At 39.5% G+C, this 23,877-nt stretch overlaps 1 long non-coding RNA gene across 2 annotated transcripts in view; it reads right to left on the bottom strand.

Annotated features, from left to right (window-relative positions):
• Nucleotides 1-918: 918 nt before the first annotated feature.
• LOC134415094 (uncharacterized) overlaps nt 919-23,877 on the bottom strand; it is a 106,993-nt gene continuing 84,034 nt past the window's right edge. For both annotated transcript variants that reach the window (XR_010026933.1, XR_010026934.1), the window contains exon 4: nt 919-1,069. This is a non-coding gene — a long non-coding RNA (uncharacterized LOC134415094). The remainder of the gene's footprint in view (nt 1,070-23,877) is intronic.

The raw sequence follows: 23,877 nt of genomic DNA, 5'->3' as shown, positions 1-23,877 counted from the left end.
TCAGAATATCATGGCTTGATTCAGTGCTTTGCTCCTGCCCCAGGGTATCCCCACTGATCTCTAGCTCATGCTGCAGAAGGATATGGGTAACCAGTGGGTTGGTTTTAGGGTTTTTGTTGTTTTTTGGTTTTTGTTTTTTGTTGTTTTTTTTTTTTTTTTTTCTTAAAACAAGCATCAAACTAGCATTAAATATTCTAGTCCTGTCCAGGCATCTTTTTGGTACCTTACAGTGCCTGAGCACAAGATGCCTCTGCTCAGGTAACTGAATTTAGGCCTAAGTGTCAGGCAACAATTATTTTTCTTCCAAGCCGTAGATCCTAAGAGTGCTGCTCCAACAGCACATGAGGCTGTTCCCATGGAGTTGACATCTTAGGTTATAACAGACTCATCAGATTAGATGATCATCAAACTCTCAGAAACTGGAAGAAATTAAAGCTTCACTATTGCCTGGAAAGTAGTAACTATTCCTGGAAGTCTCTACCCAAAGTACAATTCAGCCTTACAACTGCACCAACATGTTAAAGCAAACAGAGGGAGAAGTTGCTTTCCCTCAATTAACTGTCCTTTACAACCTCATTGCTGAGCTTTAATATGAGTGGATCCCATGCAGAGAATGAATCCAGAAGGATTAGATGAAGGAGAACCACTTTTATGAGCTGTAACTCCATCAAATGCTTATCTGTAGTGAATTACTCTACACCTCTTAAAAATAAATATCCAAATGCTATAGCTTGTTCTTTTTATGTTCTTCTTTCTAAATTATTTTCATCTGTTTTAATTCTGTGTAATATTATTGACCTAGTGGAATTCACTCCATTACATATCAGTATGACTAAGGGTGGAAATAGGACCAGGTTATTTTCCTAAACTTACAGGTTTTTCAACAAAAATGTCTTATGATGCCTAAAATACTTGCCTATAAAGCCAACTGTGGTCTGGGCAGCATCCAAAGCAGTGTGGCCAGCAGATTGAGGGAGGTGATTCTGCCCCTCTGCTCCCGTCTTGTAAAACCCCACCTGGAGAACTGCATCCATCTCTGGGATCCCAGAACAGACCTGGACACATGGACCTTTTGGAATTAATCCAGAGGAGGGCCATGAAGATCATTAGAGGGGTGGATGACATCTACTATGAGGAAAGACTGAAAGAATTAAGATTGTTCAGCCCACAGAAAAGAAAGTTACTGGGAGACCTTATCACAGCCATTCGGTACTTGAAAGGGGCCTGTAAGAACCATGGGGACGAACTTTAGAGCAGGGCCTGTTGTGATGAAACAAGGGGTGATGGTTTTAAGATAAAGGAGGGTTAATTTGGAGAACGAGAAATAAGGTTTGTTTTGTTGTTTTTTTTTTTTTCTAATGAGGGTGGTAAAACACTGAAACAGGTTGTCCAGAGAGATGGTTGATGCCCCTTTCTTGGTAACACTCAAGATAGGTTGAAAGGGATTCTGAGCAACCTGGTCTAGTGGAAGATGCCCCTGCTCTTTGGAGAGATTTTGACCTAGATGACCTTAAAAAGGTCCCTTCCAACTCAAACTATTCTATGACACTATACACAAGAGATGGCCAACAGTTCCTCATATTTCAGCAACTAGAGTCAGCCTTGGTAGCTGGGAGAAAAAAAATCCCAAAGGCTTAAAAACCACAGCAAGGACAGAGAAGAGTTTTCATGACAACACTGACAACATTACAGAAGCTGGGAATCAAGGGACACAGTATGCCAAATGTTTTAATATTGTCCATTAGAAAGAGTCAAGAAATTAGTCTCCATGGCTCCACTGAGAACACCTGTCCATGTAGAAAACCTTCAAATCAAATACTGCTGCCTTTCCATCTGAAACCTGAAATAATGCTGTTTTTTATTTTAAAATGAAAGTTTTATTTTGAAGGAGAAAGATTATTTCTCTGTGTGGTTCTAAAAAGAGAAGGATCTGGGCTCAGAAGATTTCATTGTGCTTTACTTCTTGGCCATGGAAAAAACAGCTGCCTCTCATACTGGCAAATCAGCTAATCACTGTGAAATAGCAATTGTTTTGAATGGATAATTGACTACAGGTGCAATGAATTATACATCCATTTTGGGATCCAAAGACATAAAAAGTAGTTGGGTCTTGTTTTGTTGGGGTTTTTTGTTGTTTGGATGGAGGTGGTTTTTTTTTTTTTTTGGTTGGTTGTGGGAGGGGGTTTTGTGTGGGGTTTTGTTTGTTTGGAATTTTGTTTTTATTTAAAACTTTCCTTTTTTAGGTAGCCATCTTTTGGAAACTGCAATTGCTTGAACAACCTTAAAGGTTCCCTTAAGAGAAACACTCTGCAACACTATAGGGAACAATAAAGTCAAAGCATCTGTTTCTTTTATATTAGTCTGAGGAAAAAGAAGGGAGTCCGTTCTGAGGGAGAAAGAGGAAGATGCAGGTACATGCTCCAAACCCTACACAGTCATGGGGTATTTTTGTTGACCTCTGTAAGAAAACAAGCATAGAGAAACACCCTCAAATCCTATGCTACCCTGTATTTCTAAATTATATAACCTATAGCCCTTTCTTGAGGATTCATGCACTGTGCTGTGAGGTGATAAAGAAGCTAACTAAATCAAGTGAGAACAACAAACACTGCATAGAAAAAGTCCAAATATGAGCTAGAGTACTACCTGCTAGATGATATACACCAATCAAGCTCTCTGAAGAGCTGAATCATTTGTCACAAGGGGTTTCAAAATTGCTCTGCAAATTACGCATTTAAGAATAAACATCCCCTGCTTTGCAACATATGGTATATTTAGGATGCTACACAACATCTGTTCAGCTTCACAACGAAACCTCACACCACAGTTCTGTGATAGGAGGTAAAACAGAAGCTTCATTCCCAGAAACAACTGAGTCAGGAAAAATCTCACCTCCACAGCTGAAACTAGTAGGGAAGTCTTCTGCCTGTGTCAAGGAGATATCATGAAAATCCTAGCACTGATTACTTTATCAAAACCTTGAAAAAAATTGTCTTTGCTTAATGAAGTCCATGTAACTGGTATGTTCCAGCTGTGCTAGCTGCTTAGGGAATTGCCAACAACGTACTGGATAAGACATGTTATTTGCGATCTGAGCAAAACTCTCCATCAGAGGAAGACCACTACTTTCCACAAATCCCCTAATCTTTGATTTTCCTTGGGCTTTCCTTCCTCAGAAGCAGTTTGCAGGGTTGAGTCTCTGACAATTAGCAAAAGCACATACTCACGTTAACAGCTTAATTTCACGGTGGTTTTTACTGTGTCAGCTCCTATTCCTCTGCCCCTCCTCATCTGGAAAGTCAGTCAGAGAATGTGTTCATCTCTCCCCTCCTTCCTAGGATCAGCCTGGTGCTATTTTTTCCTTTAAACTTCAGAATAAGCAGGGGAAGTTACTGTGAGCTAACGTCTGTTGTACCAAGCCCATCTGTAGGGTAAGCCTCACCTGGGCACTGGGTGAAGCAATAGGCAGGCAGCTTCTCCCCTTCCTTATCAGATTTTGATCTACTAAACTTCTGATGTGGAGGGTCAGCATATGGTGATATAAAGACAGATTAATACCACAACATCCAACATAATATGAAACAAGCAGAGTACTTCAGTATCCTGTCTCCAACAGTGACCCCATGTAAACAGCCAAAGGTCAATGATGTGTGATACTTCTCCTGAGTATTCTTCCAGCCATCAGCTATACTCAGGTCAGGGATTTCCTGATCTTCCTACTATTTGTCTAGCTAATGTCCCTCAAACTGTTTCTCTCTCCAGTTCTCATCCACTCTCCTTTTGAAACCCTGTATCACATATCTTGTAATGAAAGTTTATTTGGGAAGAAATTGCACCCCCCTATTACTTGTTGCCTGAAGAACCAAGTTGAACAGAGCATTTCCTTTCTTCTCCTATGGCTTGAAAGGGTATAACACTGTTAAGGTGAAAAGAACAATGTTGTTTTTCACATTGGTGGAGATTCTTAAGGTGTCCATCTAGTGATGAAAGAAAAAAGTGGGAGGGGAAGAATGTGGAAGCAAGAAAAAGTGATAATAGGAAGAAGAAAATAATGGATGGGAAGAGAGTTTTCTGAGCTGAACATTTTAGTCAGAAAGATAAAGGATAGTACAAATATCTGGACTGTCTTTTGGGTTTAATACGGTAGAGTAAGTGTGAAAAAGAATTCTCATTAAAGTCTTCAAAGAAAGGTTATTCCCTATCGTGTAAAAAGCATTGATATGCATGCCTCCTATTAACACTAATGGGGACTAGACATGCAAATCTTCTTAGAGAACTCCCACCGAGTTTTGTGCATAAATCTTGCAAGAAACGGTAGGTTAATAGGCCCGTGGGTATAAAACAATTGCATGCTTATTAACCTCTGGAGCTTTTCTTGAAAATAACTCTAATGACAACTGTGGTTTTTTGTAGAATCATGGCAACAGAGCTATGTTGAATTGCCCCTGTGCTGTTATGTAGAAGGTGGTGCTTACAACTGGTAAACCACACAGCAAAGGATTTAGTCACAACTGGTCATTGACTAAATTATGTCTTACACTGGCTGCTGAGTGTCACTCCGATTGTTAAATAAATTGATGCACTTGGTGCTGTTTCCTCAAAATCAAGTACATATATAGGTATTAATATATATTTATGAAAAAAATATTACTAATCTCTGTCATGCCTAAGCCTTATTTGATACTTGTAAATAATCATTGAGACTGGATATGTGTCACTGCAGTATCCTCCTTCAAATAATGCATCTTAATATTTGGAAAGTAATGGTTCACATCCTCGGTGGTGTGAAACCAAAGATCACCAGGAGTCTGTGCTACTTCCTCAGCTACTACCTATTAGCACCAGAAACTCTTTGATGGGTTCCTCATTGAGATTCCGCTTTCTCTGTAGGCCATGGAGTGCATTCCTCAAGCTGCTGATGATTACATCTTAGATAGCAAGAGTGCTTCACACTCCTATGCCATCTTCAACTTGAAAAGATGAATTGAAGTACTAGCCGGTAATTTTTAGTCTCTGACACTTTTTGGAAATAGGAAACTGCTTTTACACTCAATTTAGAGAAAATAAGTTCTCAGGGGTTAATAATCTTGTACAGTACTGTGCAGGATGTTTAGTCATGGAGCCTTGTAGACCCTCTGAGTTGATTTACCCATTTCTCTGTCTATGTTCATGGTTTTATTTTGATCTCTGATATTTAACTATGCAGGGGCTTTGCCTGTCACAAATGACCAATGAGTCTTGCATTTTCCTGGTCACCTCACAGACTTGGTGCTGCTTGGGCTGCTTAGGAAGTCACTGTTTCATGTGAAATAAGAAGGCCCCAGAATTCAAGTGATTACAGCTGAATCCACAAAGACAAGCTTTAAGCAACAAAAAAAGCTAATAAGCTGGATTTTGCCTTGGTTTATATCCTTGTGTCTGTGTATTTTGTGACTAAGAGTATCATCAAGAGTAGTGTATTATCAAGATAACTAAATGATGACCCTCTCATTGTAATTTTCACAAAATTAGATACAGAAGAGAAAACAATGAAGACAATTCAGGACATTTAGGCTGAATACCACTTCAATTTTCTAGCAGTGAGGAATATTGGATCTTTTGCAGAGAAGATTTCTCTCCTATCTAGGACAATTGTGCAGAAAGAAAAACAGGGAAGTAGAAGAGCAAGGGTGTGAACTTTCTTTTGCTGGATGGGAACCATGCTGGTTGTTCACTGTAGCTTCTAGTAGCTTCCTAATCTCTGCTGCTTCTGCAGCCACTAGATTGCTGCTGAACTTGATAATGGAATGTCACAACTGAGAATAAACATAAATCTGTTGACTTTTTCCTTTAAGAGCAGCCAAAAGTCAGCCAAGATCTCCAGACCATAGCAACTAGCTTGGAACATAAGGTGACAAACTACACAATGTCCCCAGGAAATCAGGCTGCAATCTGCTAGGTGTGTGGTGTCACAGGGCATGGGTCTTTCAGGCTTTGGGACATGCTCTCCTTGTTGTCCCTGAAACTGCACACTCTGATCAAAGCTTAGCAGGAGTCAAATGCCAGGCTGAAAACACTTCTGCCTTTATTTGCAATCAGCTTTAATGCAAAAAAACCATCATTTTGACTCAAAAGCTGTTGAGGCTTCTATGCCTTCTAGTGTGCTTGCAGTTAACAGCACCACAATTTACAGTTTTTCTTTGAGTACCTCCACACTCCCATCCACTGTCGGAAGATGCTTAATGAAAGTCATTTCTGCAGAAGATAAGAACCACTTTTTCTTTACAGGGGCTTTAAATTGTAATGGTATATTAAACCACAACTATGGATTGGAAGGGAAAAAAACCCACAACGACATGATTAGGCATTGAAACACTCAGTAAAACTGTTACTTATAATGAGTAAGAAGATGAAGATGTACAAATAAAAGCGCAGCATGTTTTCTTTGAGAGTCCTTATTAATGAGAGGGACTGTGGGGCTTCAGTATTAAACGGCCGATGAACAGCAGCCATTTACATCCAAACAAATTGATCCTAGCAAGATTAGCAGAGCTGGGGGACAGATTTCAAGCCTCTCATTACTTTATATGGAGACAGATCTTAGATAGGACTGCCTGCTTCAACAGTGTTATCCCTGAATAGTGTCTGAGAGGCAATTCCTGTGCGCACTGGGCTTTCATGGAGGCCAAGGGTGCTGAAGGGAAATGGGCACTTTGATCCCGCTGATCTGTGATGGAGCTGAAGCATCCATCTTCCATCAATTTTTAAATAAGCCCATTTTTTTCTTTCCTTGGGAGGAGCAAGTATGAATGCATTTGATGGTTGTCATACCGCTGGGAACCATACGGAGATTCTTTAAATAGTTGGAAATACTTGAATAGTACATTTAAATTATATTTGGAGATTTTCTTTTTACAACACTGCTATGCATCAGAATAAGGAATTTTCCAGCAGAAGCGGGAATAGCTTTTTATGGAAAGCTGCCAATTTCCTGACACATCTCTAGAAAAAGATGAGTGAAGCAAGAAAATGAAGAGATGTTTCAGTGATGATGGGGTTTTTCTATTTTTTTTAGGGTGTGTATATAGAATGAAAATTGTGGAAATGATAGACCAAAATAAGGCTATGGCAGTTAAGTTTTCAACTCTAAAACCTTAAAATTTTTATGGTCACCCCACATGCTCCCTTTTGAACTAAGAACCATAATATTAATCTTTGCAGGAGATTCACATAGATGGTTTGTGGGAAGCTGAATAGGCCTCAGATGCAAAAATATATTTATGTTTTCTGGTCTGTGTAGGAGGATCCAGTAATTCTTTCCTATTTAATGAGCATATTCGCTTAAAACATGCTGACTGCTTTTGGATTCATAACTAATAGACAATCTATCAGTTTCATCAAATCCAAAATGAAATGTACAATTTAGAAAGCCAAATAGAGCAATGAAATATGTGATTATTTAATAGAAAATGGTGATTTAAGAGCCTCAATTCTGTTCATCTGTCATAGAATTTTATTTGTAGCATACAGTCCAAAGTCGTTGTTTTTTAAATATACTGTTTGTGTAGAAAGTCATTTAATGTAAGCAGCTTTGCCGATAGTGTTTCTCCAACTTCAGTGCACAATAATATATGCAGAGCCAAAAACCAGGAAGTCTAAAACACTGTAGACATTTTGGAACCATTGCATTGCCCCTTAGGAAACTGCAGGACTGTCTTAACTGGCCAAAATAACAGGGAAGAGAACAGGCAAAGAAATCTCATAGTCAAGTTTCCTGGGATCTCCACAGAGAGATTTTCTTACACTGTGGTTTAGAACTCTAATTGCAGTACACCATAGGAGTGAAAAATGGGCACCTTTGTCTTAGTACCAAATATTCAAGAGCATTTGCTTTTTAAAATGAGCTTCAATCAAAAAAATTTCAAGGTTCTGTTTTCTCCTTTCCCCTTTTACATCCTCAATTTGAGTTATTTGAATTGACTATATCCTATCTCTCTGATCAGGTTAATAAATTTGATAAACTGCGCTTATATTTCAGAAGGATACTCCTAAGGCTCCTTTCCCTTTATTTTTCTTTTCTTTTCTTTTCTTTTCTTTTCTTTTCTTTTCTTTTCTTTTCTTTTCTTTTCTTTTCTTTTCTTTTCTTTTCTTTTCTTTTCTTTTCTTTTCTTTTCTTTTCTTTTCTTTTCTTTTCTTTTCTTTTCTTTTCTTTTCTTTTCTTTTCTTTTCTTTTCTTTTCTTTTCTCCTCTGAAGGTCTCTGTTACCAGTCTCTGGCTGTAGAAGACACAGGACTACTTTTCTGTCACTTGTCTTTCCATATGAGCCACTACATAGACATATGCCTGTGTGTTGTGATCTGAACCTATTTCAGTCAAAAGAATTTTAACTGTAAGCCAAAGCTATCCTGCCACCTATGTTTTTAATAGCCATTCAAGGGGAAAAATAGAAAAAAAAAGATGAAGAGATGAGGCAAAGTCAGTATAAGCAAATTTAAAGAATTTCCAGCAAAGGAGTAAAAGCACTCGGGATTTAGGAAAAGAGCAAACCCTTAAGACATACCAAGATAAAAAAGGCTAATAGGAGAAGCAAAGGAGGAAATGTCAGCTCTGCAAGATCAAGGGTTATCTCACTGCCAGGAGCTCTGCAGACTGACCCTTCCCCACATGCCAAGTGCCTGACCTGCCTAGACTCTGTGCATGATTGATTGAGTGATAAATATATTAATGCTCAGCATAGCAGCATGTTCCTCTCAGATCATTACTGGGAGCGTTAGCAAAAGTTAGGTATTTGCCATGTTATCATGGTGGACTTTAAAGTGTATCATCCTGCCTTCACATCTCCAAGCCTTGCCCTAAGTTCCCACATAAAAGTCACCCACAGACATGAGGGTTACAGTGTGACAGAAGGAAATAATCCTTTCTCCTTAAATGTTTAGTCAACTGCATTCCCTACTCATGTTTCTCTTTGCACGGTCTACCGTGAAAACAGAGGCACTGGGGTGACAGAAACAATTTAATGGTAAGGTGTCTCATTTTAGAGAAGTGTTGCCCTTTTCTTGTCCCAAAGAGATATTTGGGAATCTCCTTATAAAGAGATAGAGAAATTGGCTCATTAAAAAAGGGAATTATCAGCATAGGTTCACTACAGTCTGTCAGAAGAATATGAGTACTGTCACAAGAATATGAGAATGAATTGATGAGGACATCAAGACAAGAAGCCAGTCTGAAGTAATATAATCTATAATCCATAAAATCTTTTGAAAGCATTCTTTATGCAAAGTTAAGCAGAACAGGCCTAGTTTCTGGACTAAAAGTCAGAATAATAGTCTGTATTTAAAGCTGACTGCTGAACTGAAAGCATTTGTAAATAGCGGTAAATCTCATTTTTTAATGGGGAGTGATGATCTCTACCAAAAGGGAGTAGCAGGCCTGGTTTTACTCAGCAGTTTTAGTGCATTAACTGTCTGAATAGAGGAACAAGTTTATACGCTGCTTCTATGTGAAAGGAACACCATCAATCTTATTCAATTATATAAATACTAACACTTTACTGTAATTGTACCATAAACCACAAAATTACCTGCTAAAGGTTAAAAGTGTTAGACAGATTGACAAGATTCTTCTCATTGCTTTTCAGAATAGTGTAATAAGTTTTACCCTTTCAAAAACAGAGACCTGATTGCAGCTGTGGCTGCCTAGCACCTTCAGAATTTGTGCTTCTGAGCTCCTGAAGCTTGTGATAAGCTGAGGAACATACGAAGAATAGGGGCTAAGCTTAAATCTTCTAAAATTAAAGCAAATTGTTGAAAGTTCTTTTGGTTTCCAAATTCTTATATGTATAAATATTTGCTCTCTGATAATTGTTAGGTTGCAATTAAATCTTCCAGGTTATAAAGGAGATTAAGAGAGACAGACAATGCACAGTGTTACAGCACTGATGTTTCAAGAAAGGCCATAACACAGAGACGTCTCTGTGAGCTTGTTGTTTGCTCACAGGGGCTCTTTTGAATAGAATTGTAAGTAATTTTTACCCATGGGAACATCTCCTTTATCCATGCAAAGTCCATGTGCTCTGTGTCTCTGGAGATGGACCACTCTTCCCATGAGCTCAGGATGCTCTACTGAGCAAGCTTGACAATTTCCATTTTGCTATTTTTCTTTCTAGAGAGGGAAGATCCATGGGGGTCATACAACTGGGAATAGCTTTGAAGAAGGGACGACTTTCCTCTTCTCCCTTTTCTGCAAGTGCTCTTACATTGGCTCAGCTTTGAAGGGAGTTGCAGTGAGGAGAAGAGGTGAGAGAGGAACTGTGTATTTAGGCAACAGGGCCATGGCAACAAGAAAAGAAAACCAAAATTGTTACACTTGGGCAATTCCAGGATAAGTAAAGGCTGTAGGCAAGTCCAAATGGGTGCAGAGAAATCAGTAAAATACTCGGTTAAATTCATTACTTATTCTGAATCCACTTATTCAAAAATTTAGAAGTTATTCAGAATTTCCTTTTCAGAAGGGTGCCAATCTTGGGTAGCATTAGAGCAACAAACATGATACCAACAAACAGAATAAAAATAATTTTATAGGTGGATGTAATGGACATTTTATTGTACTGTTTTTGCAGCTTTAGATGCTATACAATTGACAGCTTAGATGATCTCTATTCTCAAAAGCTGACAGAAATTGTGTGCAAGGGAAGAGTAGACAAAATTGAGTTGGTTCACTTTGACGTAAACTCAGTGGTCTCAGTAAAGTTTGAAGTGAAGAGTTGCCCACAGCCCAGAAAATCACAGTCTCCAGGAAAATACTGGACATCACACAAGGGCACCCAAGGCCTATTTGGAGTTGAAGACTTCAGTTCCCTCTGATGACAGATGTAAATCATTCAAATTTTTAATAGGAATAGGATGCTCTATGAGAATGAAAAACATAATTGGTGAGGAAGGATGGAACAATGAACAGTACTTGCTGTCTAGGTAATCAAGGACAGTTCTGCCAGCTGAGCCACTGAAAGTGAACACAATCACTAATTTAAAGTCCAATTCTATTGTGGAGCAATTAATTTCTCAGTTCACAAACAATAGGTTGACACTCAGATCCCAGCAGAGAAGGGAGCATGATTTAATCTTGCCTTGCAAAATTCTTCTCACCCATTCAACCAAGGGAGTTTGTTTCTTGGCAGACATGCAGCTATCATTAGTTTTTAATTATCAGTATAAATGGCAAACAAGCATAGATGGTGCTTGGGATACACCATTTCCCTGTGGGATTTGCACGGCTGCCTTAGTCTCATTTATTGTTACATATTGGTGCACAACATTGAGTTTGTGGAGTGGATTTCCAAAGCATGGATCCTGAGGATACAGGATGCAAGGATACTTGGGTGGCATTGAGCACTGGCCTAACTGAACATGGACCAGCAGCCTGCAAGAGGGCAGGGATGGGGAGACTTTGCATAAAACAGAAAACCATCCTTGCAAGCAGGCAGCTGATGCTGAGTGGACAGGGCAAACCAGGGAGAGAATAAGGTGGCATGTTGAGCCATCTATTCCCATGTGGTAGCAATCTGGTGAATAAAACAGGAAGAATTTGAAGTCATAGAATGTGGATGAGACTGCCACTGCTACAGGAACATGACAGCCCAATCTGTAGGACTGGCAGGTTAGTACTGAGCATGACCAGGAATTACAGGCAAGGAAAACAGGGAGAAAGGGCTTCAAAACATATGTGGAAATGATTGCTCTAAGGTCACATTGGAGACAGGAGTCAGATTTCAAGAAGTTATGAAGGAGGAAAAAAAAGAAAGAGAGGAGTATTTCCCAGTGGCAGCCTATTACAGATTTTTAGCTGGAAGCAGAGAATTGATTCAGCCTTTATTGGGACCAGAATAAAAGATACAAAGCCATGCATTGATAAGAACAGGTAATCAGCAGTTAGCACATTATATTTTCCAGGCTGATACTGTAAAGCAAGAACAATCTATAACTTTGCTGGGATGCATGGCTATATATACATATCTGTGTCCCCAAGCAGTCAGTTTTCTTCTCTGCCAAACAGAGGAGCATTTAGTGTCACCCATCTCTGCAAAAGCCATCTGCAGTTTATCAAACAGATTCTGCACTTAAGAATGCCCTAGTTCCCAAATCACCCAGCAGTGGAGTGCACAGCAGTGCTTCACACAGTGGGGCAGCAGCAGCCCTGGTACTTCTGCCCTGCACTAAGTGTAGGGTAGAAGTTTTTCTGAGCACATCTACCTGCTGCAAGACTGAACATATACACAATTGCCAAAAAGAACACGTATGCCTAATTAGCATTAGCATCATGAGGCCAAAATGGCTTTTGGGATCCCCTGAAGCTCAAAGTTAAACAGAAATGAAACATTGTGGGGAAATATGGTACTAAGAGAAATAGCTATTTATTTCTGCCCCCACTCATACTGGGAAGGACTAGCTGAAAAGTCCGAACATTTGTAAAGTATTGCAAAAGGCAACTGCTAAGTAAAGGATGGTTTGAAATGAGGAAAGTAAGGATCAATGGACTTAAACAAAAATAAGTTCAAAAACTGTTGGGAAGAGTTTTTCTAAGAATATAATCCAAGGATAAGGGTGTACTGTAGAGAGCTGGCAGTACTGAGAGACACTTTATTAAAGACACAGTGATGAAGTATCCCAATACAGATGAAAGATAAGAAGCACTGTAAGAGAATATTACAGCTGTATCACAGGATCATTACAGATCTGAATATCAAAAAGGCACTACAAAAAAGGCAGAAACAAGATATATAGCTGCATTTGACTATAAAAGAATAGCCCAAGCACGAAAATACAAAATTTAAAAAAATACTGCACAAGAGAAAGCCAGCAAAAGACAGAATGAAATAAGCAAAGCATGTGAGAAGCACATGGAGGCAAAGGAGAATACAAACCTCATGCCTAATGGGAAAGGAAGCAACCAACAGCTGCTGTGGAGATGATTGGGTTGATATTGCCTTTTGCTGCATCTTCAAGTAAAAGGTGAAGAACATTTAGATGAACTAGATACACTTACATGAGTGATGTATGGTGAAATCCATCCATACTTAAAAACAGTCTTAAAGCAGTCAGCATCAAAAAGTCATGAAGGATGGTGAGACCTGAGGGACTGAAAGAGGAAAACGAAAACATGGGAGAACCTAAGAAAGCTACAAAATAATGACAATACTTTTTTTTAGAAGAATTCTGAAACAAATGGCTAAATACTTGTTTCAAAACCTGAATTTTGTAAAGTGATGAGAAACATTCCATTGGAGTGGTCCAAAGTAAATTTTGTGAAACCTTTACTTTTCCTGTTTTTTAGTTTGTTTTATTTTACTTTACATCTGTCCGAAGAGCTCAGGAAAAAACAGTGACATATGAAGCCTATTGTCAGTAGGATTTCTGACACTGTCCTGTATGCCACTATTATGAACATATGAGGAATACACGTTCCTAGTGTGGATAGGAGCTGCTGAGAAAAAAAAATCAACCACAACAAAACCCAACCCTCAGAAGAACAGTTCTCTTAACATTGTAAAAGTTGGGCAGATCAAGGGTGACCTTTCCAGGATGATTTTTGCAAATAATATCCTAAATTTTGCCCTTTTTGGCATTTTTCTCATAGAATAAAGAACAGCATTTGTGGAAGGCATCAGACTAGAGCGATGACAGGACTGGAATGCTAAGTGGTCTTTGTAGAGTGGATAAATATCTTAAATCTGCAAGACACCTCAGAGACAGGAAGGGAAGACTGCTTTTAGGACAGAGGAACCAAATGCCTGAATAAAAGCTGGGAATAATTGACCATGCTGCTGATAAGGACCTTCAGTGTTACAGACCACAAAGCAAATATGTGATGCTGTTGCAATCAATAAATAAATTTATACATTTCATATTGACACATTTGAGATTTATAAAATGCAGAGGGCTATTGTTGATGTGCATTTCAGTGCATAAATGGCTCTCTATATTAAAAGACTGGAACAATGTGGTTTAGCTTCCAGCAGAGAAGAGCTAAGGGAGACCTGAGGGAAACACCAGGAAGGTGAGTGACAGGCAGGAACTGGTTATCAGAAGAGGACGAAAAATGTCTTTAGTGTATGCTTTTGATAAATCAATAAGACAAACAACTTGTGAGAGAAGGTCATGGCATAACAGGGTCCTGGCTCTCTGTGGAAATGAGGAGAAGATTATTTTTCAGGGGCCTTTCAAGTCTTCTATCTACTGTGATTCTAGACTTATGTGAGAACAGGGCCCTCACCAGAATTTCTTTGAAAGACAAATTTAGGCTCCTTTGAAAAAATGAATTTTGAAATACTTTATGTAGGCCTTGGCTAAAGAGCCATCTAAGCAATAGTTTGGCAGTTTTATCTTTCAGCGGGTCAGGATTTCAGCCAAAGGCATCTTTGCTGCTTTTGTCTGTTTGAACTCAGGAGTCAGTGACCCAGAGTTGTGTGCAGAATGAAAGAAGGAATGGGCCCACAACATTCTGGGTTTGACTGTTTTTGGAAAAGCAATAATATCTGCTATGAGCCTGGGGATGGTCCAGGTGAGCAGAAACAGAACCATAAAGATGCCCTTGAGAAAAGGACATTGCAACATTCAACAGATCTCAGGAAGTGCTTGCTTAGAAATGCAGTGTTTCTTTACACTGGCACTCACCTATAGGCTAGATTTCTGCCACACATCTTTATTAATCTAGCCAATAAAATTGATTCTGATAATCCTTTCCTCAGTTTAAAATTGGATGTGTTCTGAGGTGATGGCCGTTAGCATCCTTCATTTTCAGACCTCTGTCGTTCTAGCTCTTGCTAGAAATGCCAAAGTATGATGGAAGGATACATTATCATTAGTATTTCATCATGCTGAAGGATGTTTTCCATTGTTGTTATTATCACATAAATTAGAACTTCGATGCCATGCAAGACTAATAATGCCATAAAAAATTTATTCTAGTACTCTTTAAAAATATTGATTTAAAAGAACAATAAAATCTGATTTTTGTCTGCTGCTTCAAAGCATTGTTTGGTTCTTTCTAAATATCAAGCAGCATAAAGTTAAAAACCCTCATATAATGAATGAAGCAAAAGATACAAAGATATTGTCACAAAATTTTCCATCATAGAGAGAAATATCAGAAAAGAATATTGATTTACTGGTTGGTAGAGTTTGGTGGATTTTTTGTTTGTTTGTTTTTTATTTTAAATACTTGGAAAAGTCTTTAATTTTAACCTAATTTTAACAAGTTTCTAGAATGACAGCAGAACAAGGCTTTTGTGAAAGATCTTATGCTTATATAAGACCATAACCTAGGTAGTACATGGAGTTTTAGGACATCCTGTACCATGTCAGAAATTCTTTTTAGCTATAACTCTGATCTGTCAAGAAATGAAGTTGCCTGCTTACATTTCTTTAAGAAATTGCTCCAATAGGTTAATTTTGCACCAACATGATCTATGACAGATCAAGTGTCACCTGTTGTCCTCACCTGCTTAACTTTATTCAAATTAGGCATCTTCTGTCCTTCCACAGCCAGCATAAAGCTGGCATAAAGCTTTAAGCCCACATAAGCTCTTGCTAATTTGGCAGCAATGTGACAGAAATTCAACACTGAATCTGGATCAAAAATTGTGCTGCTGAGCGATCCATTCATGCACATACCTGGCATCAACAATCAGAGACACATGGCTTAAGAAGAAGGCCAGCAGTGCGTGAACTAGATAGAGTCAAAAGGAAAAGAGATGTAAGCGGTTTCATACCCCAAAGGTGGCAGTACTGGAAAACAGGATGGGATGACAGCTATGGGATCATGCAGAGAATGATGGGAAGAGGCACATGATGTCAATCAGCAGCATACATCATACAAGGGATGTCTCCTTGTGTAGAGCACTACACAAACAGTGGTGTGGACAGAGAAGGTGGTGCTGCCCAAGAAGCCACCTAAGAATTTCCATAGAGGGTTGAATATAGTTTGGACAACAATTCCCACAAATTCTTAGCTCCACATAGGGACCATTGGGGACTGCTGGTAAGGACCTTTCCTTTCAAATAAGAACAGGCTGCTCTTGGGCAAAACAACTGGTAAAGTGATGGATTGTGCAGCAACTTGTCTCCTGCATTCAGGGGTGTTAGACGTGTGATAAAAAGACTTACTGTGCTCCTTTTGCATACCCTGAGAGCTTCACTGATCTGCACACATCACACAGGGCTGTTCTTGACTACAGGGGACTTTCCAAAGCCCTGATAAAATGAGTACATTAAGGCACAAAAAGATGTATCCCTCTTTACCATAGGACCTGAGCACTGATATCTAATATTTATCCTCACAGCACTCCTGGGATGTTGCACCTGAGGCAGAGATGGGTAGAAGTTGTATGTTCAAGGTACATCAGAAACTGCCTAGCTCTTTAGGCTGGTCTTTTTTGAGGTCCTAGACCTAAAATTTAGATGCCACAGTCAGTGTAAAAACTTGCTTTTGGCAACTAGGGCTTCAGGTTTGATTATACAGTCTCAAATCTTCCCTCCAGCTACTTCTCAAAGACTTGTAATACTTTAAAAGCTGTCCAAGTTTTCAAGTTGACACATGCAAAACTGACAAGATATTGAAGACAAAACATAGCTATTCATGAGCCATTTGGAGCTCTAGATCAGAACCTGGAGGATATAAAGGAAGATTTCCAGATGAGGCTTTTCTCCCTTTCAGACATTTCTGAAAGTGTGTTCCTTTTTTGCAGACTGAGACTTCAGAGATGCATGAAATGGAGGCTGAAGGGATTAATGGTGAAATCCTTTACATTTCAGCTTTAAACTTGTGTGTTGTCTCTTCCAACCCTCTCTATTCCATGGTTCTGTGGTCATTGATCTAAGAAACACAGAATGATTTGTGTTGGAAAGGACCTTTAAAGATCATCTAGTCCAAGAAGTCAGATCGAACCTAGTATTTCCAAGTATTTATTTGAAGACTCCTGAACAGAAGAAGTAAAAGGCAGCAACATGGTAATGTAGGAACTCTCAGACTGAACAGTTAAAAGTATGTGCTAAATCAAGTAGAGCAGAATTCTGAAGATGTCTCCTATGAACTTCAGTTAAGCACTGATCTTCAGGCAAATTAGCCTGTGTTGAGCCTTATGTTGCCATGAACAAATAGCTTTCTTTCTAAAAGACAGCTCCATACTTTTCTGAAGAACCTTATTAGAGGTAACAGCCTTAGCATCAGCTGCACTGGCCTGCCTATGAGATCAGTGTGATGCTGTTCAGAAATGCCTCTTCAAATGTCCAAAGCTAGAGAGCCTCATTGAGTCAGTCTTGCATGCAGGATACCAAGCTCTGCTTCACTGCAGGGTAATGCCATGGGCCATTTGATCTGAGGGCACTTACAGCAATTCCTCCTTGTGTTCAGCAGTGTGCACACACTTTTTGCAGTATAAATATGCCTCCATGAGCTGGATAAATTACACAGGGTCAGAAAAGAACACAAAGCTTTCTCAGTTCCAGGCTTTGCCACTCTCTCTGCTGCGCCACTGTCCAGCATGCGCAGGGGGGATGGACAGGCTTCAAACACAAACACAAACACACACCCTTGCAGCCATGTGGGGAGAACTTAGACATGAACATTGAAGCGTGGCATGATCACAAGGGCAAGAGAAGTCACAGCAAAGTAAGGTCCTTCCAGTAGCCCCGTTCCTCCCCTGCTGCAGTACCCAGATCTCAGCAGCAACTAAAGCCTGAACATGGCAGTGCAAAAGGAGCCACATTTCTACAGAGGAAATAGTAAAGTAAAGCAACACCCTGACAGCTCATAAACCCAGTGCTCATGTATTTTACTGAATTGAAATAATTTTTATAGGCAGGGATGGTTATTCCTTGACACTTGTTCATATGTAAAGCTCTCAGCTACTGTTCTTTCTGATTTACTGTGCATGCATGACCTTCTCTCTAAGCTTGACAGTAAATATTCTGTTTATTTTCTTGAATAAAAGGGAAGGACCAAGCCCAAGGCTGAAAAGTCAGTATAAGAGAGTCAAATTTATTCAGAGAGCGTGCACAAGGATGTAGTAGATAAAAACAATGCTTTAGGGTGAGAGCATATGAAACACAGCAGAGAGGAGAGGTTTTTTGTTCCTATTTTATATTCAGTCAATTTTCCTGCTAGAAGCCAGCTAGTCACTGTCCCAGTCTTGCTCAGATGCTGCTCACTGGCAATCCCAACCCTAAGTGTTCCCATGAAAATACTGTCAGATGCTTAAGCCTCTACCAACCTGCTAACCTACTGGCAAAATAAGCCCAGAAGTGCGTAGTATGATACCTCATGGATTTTCAGGCGCTTTTGCCTTCATTTCTTAAGACTTTGGCAAAGAGGATGACGCGGGAGCAACACTATCCTGCCCTGTTTGGGATGGACAAATGAGGTGAGGTTGCGTTGATGTGAAAGCGAGCAGAGTTTTCGTGGCACCGCTACACCTCTCCCGGCCGAGCAGCACTAGGTGGCACTGGTGGCATTCACACACGTTTCCATCTGCCTTTCGATTTCCAAAAGGAATCCGTGGGTACCGTTAGACTTCCAGCAGGCAAGAATGCAGTGGAAAACAACTCAAGTATTTCTCTCACTGGTTTGTAAGCCAAAGATTTTTTTTAAAAAAACCCTTTTTTCATATTAATTGAGGCCGAAGGACTGAATGACGTTCTCAGCACTGCGTCTTTAGCTTGTTAACCTCGCTTACACGGTATTTTAAGATTACAAACTAACTGATAGAAATACTATGTTGCACATAATGTTGCATTTATAATAATTGATTACACTGCTGTATTACATGTGAGAAGTGCCAAAGGGCTTGATTCTGTGATGGCAAGCTATCAGTGCTGATTGATGGCATCAATACCCTTACTTTAAAGTGTATTTAGGCTTATTTGAAAGTGCTAACACTATGCTGGGGTTAGCAGCATCACAAATTATCCTTTTCTAAACCGACCTTAGAAATTCCCTAAAGGTTGCTTGTCAGTATGTTTACTGGCTTACAAATTTAATGAAACAAACACAGAATGGAGTAGCAATTAAAGGAAAAGGAAATGTTTTTTCTTGGAGATTATGCATTAAAGCAAATTGAGGCACAGCTTAAGAACTGTACAAGAGAAATCCTTTGGGTGTGACCAGGGAAATCAAAACACCAGCAAGGAACTGCCATCAAGTAAGCAAACTTTTTAATGGAGGTCAGAGCTCAACCATCTTGGTTTTATATTAACTTCTTGCTCTGAGTTCTGGGGGGAAAAACCCAACGCACAAGCAAGGGTAATTTGAAGAAAGAAGAGAGTTTACTTATCTAAAGAACATAAAGTAATTGAGCCTTTTTCCTTACAAATGTAGTAAAAGTTGCTCCTTCCAGTCAAAGCACTTGCACAGCAGTACTGGTTTCATGCTGTGAAATCTTCCTTAGCAATGGTAATTTGAGCACAGGGTTTATCCCTGCATGGCTTACAACTACCTATCCCGGTGGTGCTCTGCTTCTATCCTGCAGAAACCACAGAGCCCTAGCACAGTCCTTGCTCCCACTGCTGACAGCCTGGTGCTAGCAATTCCTAACCTCCTTTTTGAGGGATGTGCAGGCAGAAGAGGTGCATGGCTGGAAAGTGACTTGAAGCACCTTTTGTAAATCCCTACTGGAATACTTAATTTCCTTTAACATGAAAACTGAATGAAAGGGACAGTTTAGTGACCCATCAAAAGGCCCTCCTCTTCCTTCTCCTGATGTGATCAGGCTGGAAGGTTCTCTGAGATAATACTGGCTCTCTAAGCATGCAGGTCTGCAGCTGAACTTCTCATCCGGCCTTTAAGTTGTCTTTTCTTCTTTTGCATGTTTCTGCAAAATCCCAAACCACCCAAGGCCTAGGGAATTCAGACACTCTTCTTCCTTTAGAGAAAATATAAAAAAAAATCTGAATTGGAGACTCTGATCTTCCAAAATCTATTCTGAGTCAAAATAAACAGAAAATGGACACAAAACATAGATTTATAGTTACTTCCCTAGCACATCTGCAAACCAAGATTCTTCATGTGAAAGATCATCTAATATCATGTCTTTCCAAGCTCTCTGTCTGCCAACAGTCAGTAACTCTGAAAATAAAGCTAGCCAGTTTGAAAATTTTACTCTTTGTAATTTCTAGGTTCACTGTCACCTCTTTTCAAGTGGAACACCTCTTCAAGTTTCTGTGTTCCGCTTAACAGGAGAATGTACAGAAATTGGAGCCACACTTTTATTGGAGGCATGTAGTGAAAAGAACATACTAGGATGCTCTTTTTTCACCATAAGGGAGTACAAACTCTACTTTTTAGTTCAAGCTCTAGTTCTTCATCATAAGGGAGGTCAAACATCAGGACAGGTGCCTAGAGAAGTTTGGGAAGCTTGAAATTTGAAGATACTCAAAACTCAATTGATCAAGATATTGAACAAAGATCCTGTTCTAGCTGAGCCCAGCTTCAGCTGGGGGCTGGACTAAATGACCTCCAGAGGTCTTTAAGAGTCAAAATTTTCCCATTATTCTAAATTTGTGTCACACTTGTTAATATATGCTATATCATATGCTGCAGAAATATTTTAAATTTATGATTCTTCTCTATCTGTGTGTAGACACTTTTTTCTGCCATGTTCTGTTGTACTTAGCTGAGGATTATTTAGGAGATCAGTAAAAAATTGGCTGACTTGATCTATTCTTTTCATACTTCTTTCAGTAATAGCTAAAAAATTATATTCATGCTACCTAAGGGTATGCTCAGTTATAGGACCAGAATTGATCAATACTTGAACTGAAAACTGCTGGGAAACTGCCTCAGGGTAAGAAGCAGCACTTATGCTTTTCCTTCAGCAGCAGGCCTGGAGTGCCAGAGACCAGTTCTTGATGCTGGAGGAGGTGCACCAAGAATAGTGCCTGTGCCTGTCTTGTTACCAGAGAACACCTCAAAGCTTCTGGAGTGCAAATGGTTTAATATTGGTGCCCTGGCAAAAGTTAAGCAGAGTTGTTATTGCAGGTACTCCCCATCTTACCCTTACCTTCTGTTGGGTTTCAGGCAGCCAGAGCCTTCTTTGCCAAACTGGAAAGATCTTAGATTTTCTCTTTAGACCTTGTGTCTGAGTGGAAAAACCCCAAACCAAACAAAACAAAAAGCCAATCAGGAAATTCCTGTCCATGGCTCTTTTACAGGTGGCAGTCCCATGCAAGTCCTCTGGCAGAGGCAGGGGATCTGAAGGAGTGTGAGCTCCTGGGTGCACCTCAGCTGTTTCCCATTCCCACCTCACCTTCTCCCTTGTGTCCCTTGTGTCTTGGACTCTTGGGGAAGCAGCGCAGTGAGAATCTTGTGCAATGCACTGAAGTGACTCAGGGGAGCTGTGCTGGTCCTAAAGCTGCTTATGGCAACCCCAAAGGTCTGAAAAGGCCTGAGAACAACGATGCTTCAACCTTTAAATGAAAACCAAGTAAACCATTACGAAGATCCACTGCAGTACAGCTGAGAAGCATTGTTCTTAGAAAAGTGATGCAAAAAATCCTTCTCCCTTTAGCCCTCCTCTTCAAACACTTTGTCCAGCATTGTGATTTCTTTTGCTATATCTTACATGATATGACAGAAGCAGAGATGACAGCCCAGCCCTAGAAACTGAAATTAGTTTCCTGAAGAACATGCCTCAACTGACTTATTATGATTATAGATCATGGAAATTCACTGATTACTGCAAATGAGGAAAATACAGTAAGCTCCCACCGAAGGGATACAGTAGCTATAAACAGGCCAGCACAAGCAAATAAATGCACCCTGAGATAAGCGTTCTGAAAGCAACAGAGCCAGGAAGATATGAGAGGGACTAATCATTCACAGACAACAAACTATTTTATTTGGTCCATAATGAGGCATTTGAGGGTGTTTTAAAGTTTCAGATTGTCACTGAGTGAACTATTCTCCTATTAATCTGTTGGAGAATCGGTAAACAGCCACAAAAGGAGCAGCACATGCCTACGGCATAGGAGGGAAAATTGCCTACAGATTATAGTAAAACTGTTTTCCAAAGGCTGGGAGAACACCCGAGAATACTACCTGTGCTGATAACACTATCTCTGCAGAGGAGAAAATGCTTAACAATTATCTACAACACCAAGAATGGCCACATTTTTCTGAGTGCCTCTATAAAAACAGCCAGGGACCAGGTTTATGAGGTACAAAGCAGTCAGGTAGAGAATTACCAAAAGAAAAAACTCAAAGTATTAATTTTGCCTGAGGAATGTTTGGGAAAGGGAAAGAAATGGAAGCTTTCTATATTTTACGTAGGATTGTTTTTCTCTTTTATTTTGAACCTCATTGCTTCTCCATGTCCAGGCTCTTAAGGGGTGTGCCTTTTCAGGGAGGAGGTATATGGTCTGCTGTTATGTGGGTCAGTGTGTCACACTACATCAGACTGGCTGTATTATCCACAAGGCATTTTAATGAGTCTGTATTTTGTTCTCTTTTCCTTGCACCATGTTGCAGAAGGTCTCTGCCAGCAAAAAGGCTGGGGGGGCAGGGAAGGGTTCTCCTGAAAAACACTTTAAAAATATTGTCTCTGTCACACCAAGACTCACACAATTCTTACAGACACACTGCATAGGGACTGCTCAAGGCCCAAGTAATGAGACTGGATTGTTGAAAGCCTTTCTGGATATATTACACTTGGGAGGGGGGGAAACAGCAGGTTATTTTTCCACAAAAAAATAATTGGTGTCTTTGGACTTTGAGCAGCCATCACTAAGACACTGTTTACCTAAAATATATTTTGGTTCATATCTTGTGCTTGAAGTATTCCAAAACAAAAGAGAATAAAATTTTGATGGCAAAAGGGTGTTAGAGTTAATAGAGATAGGTTATATTTTAAGACTGGAACAAACAACAGACAAACACAGAGAGATGGCAAAAACCTGCAGTTTAAAAGTCTCTGGATAGAAACAGAAATGTAAAGAAATAACCCAGTTCTCCTCTAAGTGATTGAAGAAAGAATGCAGATAGATGTCCATGACTTACAGGTCAGTATATCTCTATCTGCACAGGAAGGAAGTATACAAAGATGTATGGGAATTGTGAATAGGGTGGGTGGAAAAGTCTATATCCTTACTGGCTGCTGAAACTGCTAATACAGAAAAAAAAAAATAATGGCAATCTGAAGGAGTAGAAAAATATCAAAGAGTGGATACAGGCATACTCAAAGAGCAAGAGAGAACATGGGAGAAATGGCTTTAAGTGAGCTGTCAGACCCTACTTTTACTTTAAGGTACATTAGTCATGGCAGGCAAGTCAAATGCATTCAGGACCTTATCTGTAAGTGATAAGAATGAGTAGAAAAAGAGTTTCCATTTGCATCTGTAGGCATGAAAATGCTTAAACACTTTGATATATAAGCGCAGTATAGATAACACAGATCACAAAGTTTTAGTGACATTTGTAAAAAAAAGAAAAAGTAGTCAAACATTTCTAATATATGTGAACTACTTTTTTCAGGTGCTGTTCAATGGTTTCCACACTTGAAAACATGCAATGTTACCCAATGTTTTGTCTGTAGCTTTCAAACAGAGTCAAGATTCAGAAAAAAAGTAGTCTGATAATGTGTCAGAAAATATCTAAAGAGGCATCCAAAGTTTGATTATATTTCTTTGCTTGTTCAAAAAACCAAAACAAACCACAAAACATTTTGGATTCTGGATGATAGCATGCTCTTTTAGGTACAAAGAAAGGCAACTGAAACAATGGAGGAGTCAGAGAATCTGCTTTATGAGGGAAGTCTGAAAAGACAGAAACTCTTCAATCTGAATTAAAAATTAAAAATGACAACAGGGTGAATAAGATTAAAGCTGATTAAATAATTCAGGTGGTGGATTGCAA

This window comes from Melospiza melodia, chromosome 2, assembly GCF_035770615.1.
Source record: "Melospiza melodia melodia isolate bMelMel2 chromosome 2, bMelMel2.pri, whole genome shotgun sequence".
Taxonomy (NCBI): domain Eukaryota; kingdom Metazoa; phylum Chordata; class Aves; order Passeriformes; family Passerellidae; genus Melospiza; species Melospiza melodia.
The sequence above is the reverse complement of the archived record's forward strand: the minus strand, read 5'-3'. Positions and strand labels throughout refer to the sequence as shown.